Source organism: Arachis ipaensis, chromosome B10 (assembly GCF_000816755.2).
Source record: "Arachis ipaensis cultivar K30076 chromosome B10, Araip1.1, whole genome shotgun sequence".
In the NCBI taxonomy this organism is placed as follows: domain Eukaryota; kingdom Viridiplantae; phylum Streptophyta; class Magnoliopsida; order Fabales; family Fabaceae; genus Arachis; species Arachis ipaensis.
This window is the reverse complement of record NC_029794.2, coordinates 98,154,700-98,161,518: the sequence shown is the minus strand read 5'-3', so window position 1 is coordinate 98,161,518 and position 6,819 is coordinate 98,154,700. Positions and strand designations below refer to the sequence as shown.

General features: G+C 36.5%; 1 long non-coding RNA gene across 1 annotated transcript; it reads right to left on the bottom strand.

The window, feature by feature from the left end:
- Nucleotides 5,015-6,296, bottom strand: LOC110267653. Its single transcript, XR_002355508.1, has 3 exons — nucleotides 5,519-6,296; nucleotides 5,366-5,420; nucleotides 5,015-5,284 (listed from the first exon to the last, which is right to left on the bottom strand). It is a non-coding gene; the product is annotated as an uncharacterized LOC110267653 (long non-coding RNA).

Sequence of the window (6,819 nt, the reverse complement as noted above, 5' to 3'; positions counted from 1 at the left end):
GCCTATTGAGCTAAGACAGGACAACAAGAAGCCCAATAAAGCTTTTCAAATTTAATGGGAGACATAATTTTTATTAATTTTCGAAATTTTTAGTCATTTAACTTTAATTTGTTTTGCCGTTAGAGTTTGTTGGAAGATTTGATTTACTTCTGATTTACTTAGTAGAAATTTTAGGGATTTTAAATTTAAATCAAATCTGATCTAATCCAATAAGATCAAATCTGATTTAAATTAGTTATCTTATCTTATCTTTTAGTTAGTTTGTTAGGGGTCTATTTAAACACCTTTGGTGAGACAATTTACACAACTTTGATGAATAAAATTTTTTAGTGCTTTATGCACGTTTTTTTAGTGTGATTAAGTGAGCTGAGTGATTTACTTCGCTTGTTACATGGAGAAGATTGAGTGATTCAATTTTCATCCCTCTGATCTAGCTTCGACAAGAGTGCATTAGTATCATTGAATTCCACGGAGTCCTTAGTTTCTCATACACCTAACCATAAAATTCCTAGTGTTTTTATATCAACTTTTCCATGCTTTGTAGATTCAATGGTCAATTATGGAGGCATTAATATGGAGGAAAAGGAAGAGAGACTACATACTTTGGACAAGATATTGAATGTATGGTTGGAAAGATTGAACTTGCACACACGAGGGACATACCCATAATTCAGTGGATAGAGCAGAGCTATCAAACCACAGTATTTGAACTAGGAGATTGGGTTTGGATTCCTTGGAGGGAAAAAGAGCTCCTCATTCAAGATTCAAGGATGAATCTTTTTGAAGAGGGAGAGGATGATACGTGGTCAGGAGGGCATTTTCGTCATCTTAGAGCTAAGTGGGCAAAATGGTAATCTTGTCATATTCAAAGATCTGAATACCAGAAGAACTATGCCATGCTAGTCTTAGACATCAAGAAAACCAAGAATCCGTCTCAAAAATAGTAGTGCTGAAAGGACAATAATTCATAAGGCCCATTGGGCTAAGGCGTGACAACGAGAAGCCCAATAAAGCTTTTCAAATTCAATAGGAGGCATAGTTTTTATTAATTTTTGAATTTTTAGTCATTTAATTTTAATTTGTTTTGCTGTTAGAATTTGTTGGAAGATTTGATTTACTTTTGATTTTCTTAGTAGTATTTTTAAGGATTTTAAATTTAAATCAAATCTGATCTAATCTAATCCAATAAGATCAAATCTGATTTAAATTAGTTATCTTATCTTATCTTTTAGCTAGTTTGTTAGGGGTCTATTTAAACACCTTTGGTGAGACAATTTACACAACTTTGATGAATAAAATTTCTTTAGTGCTTTATGCACGTTTTTTTAGTGTGCTTAAGTGAGGTGAGTGATTTGCTTCGCTTGTTGCATGGAGAAGATTGAGTGATTCAATTTTCATCCCTCTGATCTAGGTTGTCAAGGATAGGTTCTTTGAAGGTCTAGCAGGAAAAACCCTTCCGGGGGCCTAGGTTGCTAAGAACAAGTTTCTTAGAGGTCTAGTAGGAAAAATCCCATTTGTCTATCCTTTAATGTTTCTGTTGAGTCTTTTCTTCGTCTTTTTCTTATCCCTCTATCCTTCGTTCTAATTTTTTCTTATCATGGGATGATGATAATGATGATGTGGAACCTGCCACGATTGCTGATGATAGCGATAATGATATAGCAAGGAGTATTCCAGTTGGGATGATAGAGCATTTAGTTCGGAAACTCAGTAATACCCCCCACACTTTTCGACTTTAGACTTGGAGGCTATGACACAGCAGGGGTTACTTGATGTAGTATCTAGATTTGGGGCCAGAGATACATAGGATACATGAGGTCTAGCTAAGTTCCAAGTTGGTTAGCAATTTCAGGATAAAGAGGAGGTCATCTTAAGCATGAAGACTTATAGTATCCGCCATGGGGTTGAGTCCAAATTGCTGGAATCTGATCATGTCAAGTACCATAGAAAGTGTAAGGAGTTTGGCAACGGTTGCACATGCATGATTTGGATCACTCTTCACCAGTAGAAGGGTATTTGGGAGGTAAGACGGTACAATAGAACTCATATATGTCAGGTCACGTGTAACACCCTAATATTCAATCCTTATGCTCGAGTCATAAGTCAGTGATAATAAGGTGATACGACTCTCAAGGTGGATTTTTAATACATAGTTATAAGTATAATTGAACGGAGTATTTATCGAGAAGCCTGAAAAGGAGTGAAAATAAAATCGCGAAATCATAACACTCACGTATCGACAAAAGGAAGGTAAAGCGTGAACTGAGATGATATAAAGATAATGCCATCGAGAAGAATAAGATAAAACAAAATATAGATAGGTAACATAAATAATTAGCCACTAGTCACGACCCGCGAAGTTTAGGCCGGCTAGGATACAGTATAAAAGCAGTTTGACAACCATATCTCCTAATCTCTCCCAAAGGATACACAAGGGCCTCTATAGGCAAGTTTCCAAAAGGATTAAATACATAGCATGAGTTCTTTAAAAACAAAAGCGGAGAGAATCTAAGCAAAATGTAAATAAGAGATCTTAAAGGTCTTCGTCGTCTTTCAGACAAACCACAGCTCACTGCATAGCACCTGGACCTACATCTGAAAAATAAGAGATATATACGGAATAAGAACCCCCGACCCATGGGTTCCCAGTACGGTAAAAGTGCCAAATAAATATAATGCATTGTAATAAAAACTCACTAAGCATCCTAAACTTGCTTTCACCAAATATTCATCCTATATTCTCGCTAATCTATAAATAGGCAACTATCATAAGGGAATGCTAAATCTAATTCATATTCCTCATGCTTTCCAACTTTCTAACTCTCCGACAATTCACAATCAGAATTATAAACAAAACCATCCCCAACTATTCTATCTCAGCAATTCTATATCATTACCTCATATCCTCACCTGGAGCAAGTGAAATCACTTCACTGCGTCTACCCAGGGAAATTAAATTACCTCATTCAATAATCATCATTTTAAATTAATCATATCATTATTCCATTTCAACAAGAACAACCTTCAGTGTCAACTGATACCAGCATGAGAGACCTCTCAGTGGTACAAACATAAGTAATACAGACAAGTAATACACAATTAAAGTACAAGTAAACCAAGTAGCATTTAACCAGGTAGTATAGCATATATGTACAATTTAGCAATCCAAAACAAAATAGGTAAACCCAAACAAGTCAAACATATGCAAATGATGAATGCCTGCCCTATGACTGATGATATCATCTATCGGTTACAAAGCTAACCCGACATGTCCTGGTAGCTAACCATTGGACAATCCTTGCGAGCGCGCATCCCCAAGCTCAAAGTCATAACCAATAAAATAAAATATCCATGGGAGAGAGCTCATCTGGAAAGGTCTAAGTGTCCGACCACATCTGATGACGCAGGATCAACAGAATCTCGGATCTCAACCTGGAACAAGTGGAGCCAACCCAGTGCATAAGGAAATCCGAAACTTAGATAGTTTCACAAATCTTAAATCAACCTCGACTGGGAGCAAGTGGGGGCTAACCACCGTATCTACCCGAGGAGTCTCAAACCAAACCCGGAGCAAGTGGAATCACTCTACTGCATCTACCCAAGCATGTATATCTCACCACGTCCCGGAGCAAGTGGAATCAATGCCACTACATCTACCCAGGCAGGTATATCACAACTAGTATCATATTTAATATCAATCTCATAATCGTTATCATTCTCATTAACAATCTCATAATCATCATCATTCTCCTTATCAGTCTCATAATCATCATCATTCTCATCAACAATCTCATCATCATCATCACTCTCGCTAATAATCTCATAATCATAATCATTTTCACGATTCATCTCTAATTTTCTTCTTATTTCATCCACAGAACTTACTAAGCTTAAGTCACCGTCCTCTAAACTCATAACCACAATTGCTCCTTTTATTCTTTTACTATTCTCACCCTTGATTCAATACCCTAAAATGGGTAAAAAGGTTTTGAGTAAGTGTTACAGAAGGTTGCAAGCTTGTCGGGAAGGTAAACAGTTAGAAACAAAGTTTTCTTTGAAAAACAGGGTAGTGTGTGTATGCATAGGGTTGTGCGTACGCACGCCCAGAAAGATTTTCAAGAAGTGTGCGTACGCATAGAGGGGTGCGTATGCACAGTAAGTAAAAATTTTCATTCTGCTTATACGCACGATGCGTGCGAACGCCCTCAATAGTGTGCACCTACCCACGTGTGCGTGCGCACAGCTTGCAAAACCTCGTTGGTTGTGTGTGCGCACAGAGCGTACTAGCGCTCCCAACAACAGCCATATCTCTGTGTGTGCGTGTGCACAAGAGTGTGTGTGCGCACATTTTAAAAAAATACACAAGGTGTGCGTGCACACAGGACTGTGCGTGCGAACACATACCAGAAATCACAAATTCTGCAGCATTCACAGAATTCAGATTTCAGACACCAACTTTCAACGATCATATCTTTCTCTATAAAATCTTTACCGTTTTAAAGTTCCTTGAAAAATATTTAATTTGATATTAAATCCATCTAATTTCAAAAACGGCAGCTCCAAATATGATCCGTCAAAGTTGGCTTAAAACTCATTTTTACCAAAAACACATATTGACCAATTTTTCAATGATTCACTAGTCTCAATCATTTTCCAACCAACAAAATGAATCTAGACCAACTCATATTACCTGTTCACACACAACCAATTCCAATGCTTCTCCTTTTACACATTCCACCTCAATTGCATCTATTCCACATTCTGAAAAACCTCATTTTTTCACTATTTCATTAATTAATCACATTTTCATATAATACATACCAACCCATCATTCAATCTCATACATTATCACACAATTCAATCATCTCTTACTGTCCTTACCTTTTTTCGGCCTCCGGCCCAAACTCCACGGCCTCCGACCCAAATTCACAATTCAATACACATTACTCAAACTATTAATCATTATTCAATTCCTCAATTCCACAACATACCAAACACACTCATTCATACAAAACTCATTCCAAATCATTAATTTCCACATCATAATTTCTATAGACATCAACTCCAATCAAGGCACACAATTCAAACCTAATCCTAAGGGCATCTAACCTAGGAATTCACATGACACCACACGATACTTAAATAAAAGTTAAATCGTACCTCTTGGAGTCAAAACAATTGAGCCTCTTCTTTGAAAATCTCCTCCAAACTTTAGCTCCAAGCCTCACCAAAACCCCACAAGCAAGATCAATCTCCCAATTGTGCACCAAGATCACCTAATACTCTAACATAACCAATTTTCACACTTGTAATCAACATAAGGTTCATAAAATTGATAAATCACTAGGGTTTGAGAAATTCTTACCTTAACCCATGGAATTGGTTGATGAAATCCATCAATAGCTCATACTAAAGCACCTCTAAATAACCAAAATCATAAAATTACTCAACACCCATAACTAAATTCGAATTCAAGGGAAAAATGAAAACTAGGCGGAGGACAAAAAAAAATACTTACCACAATACCTAAATAGAATCGAAAAGGGCAAGAAGAGCGACATGTGGCCGTAAACAGCTTGTCGATTGAAACTCCGTAGAGAAAGTTATGGTGATTTGAAGTGGAGGGTGAATAGTGAAACCCTCACTCCTCTCTTCTCTTCTCACATCCACGGCTCTCTCTCTCTCTCTCTTTGGAGGGTGAAAATGAGTTGAAGCTCATTAATTAGGGCTTATGTAGTTGGGCTTGGGCCCAACTTGGGCCCGATCCAATCAGTTTAGCCCGTTGGCCTAATTTTGGGCCAAAACCTTTAAGATTAGAGTTTTAAATCGTATTTTAAATATTTCTATCTTCCCAAATTATAAAATTCTAATTTCTTAACCTTATTCACTTATAATTATTTTTCTCAACTGTAATACTGGACATATCTCAATCGGTACTTCCAGTCAAATTATCACTGCGCGTTTTTACGCAGAAAACTATGTATTCCGACTCAAAAAAATTCACTGAGTCCAAATATCATGTCTAAATTATCAATTTTCGATTTCTAAATTTTTCAACTATATTCGGTCATATTTAATTAATTAATTATGGTTTGACTGTATTTTACATCCTACCCACCTTATTTAAAATTTTGTCCTCAAAATTTGGTCTACGAAAAGAAAACATAATTCTTAGTTAAACTTCCAATAAAAGTCCTTCCAACTTCAACTGGCCTTGCACTTTTTATTTTATCTTCCTTCAATATCAATTCAATTTCCTTCTTACTCCACACTTCATCAATATATAATTCAACTGCTCTCGTCAGTATTTATTTATTTTAATTGCCATTTACTTTACTTGTCATTTAAATTACTTGCTTCTCATCTTCTAAACCCCGATTACAACCTTTATAGCTAATAATAAGAACATACCTCCTCGCAGTTCCTTGAGAAGACGACCCGAGGTTTGAATACTCGGTTAACAATTTTTAAAGGGGTTTGTTACTTGTGACACCCAGAACGTTTGTATGAAAAGACTTTTGAAGGTTTAGAAACTATACTTGCAACGAGGATTTATCCGCAAATTTCTAGACCACGCAAAAGTTCTCTCATCAAAATGGCGTCGTTGCCGGGGAACTGCTAATGTGTGCCTTATTATTGGTTATTGTAAATATTTTTCTTTTGCTTGTTTATTTTTTTTTTTCTGTTTATCTTTATTTGCTACCATGAACTCTCACCCCTCTCGCTTTGAGTTTGGTTCTAATATTGTTAAAGGAAATAGAAGTTACAGCAGGAACGCGCATCAAGGTCAGACCAATCAAGGATGGATGGAACCAAGAG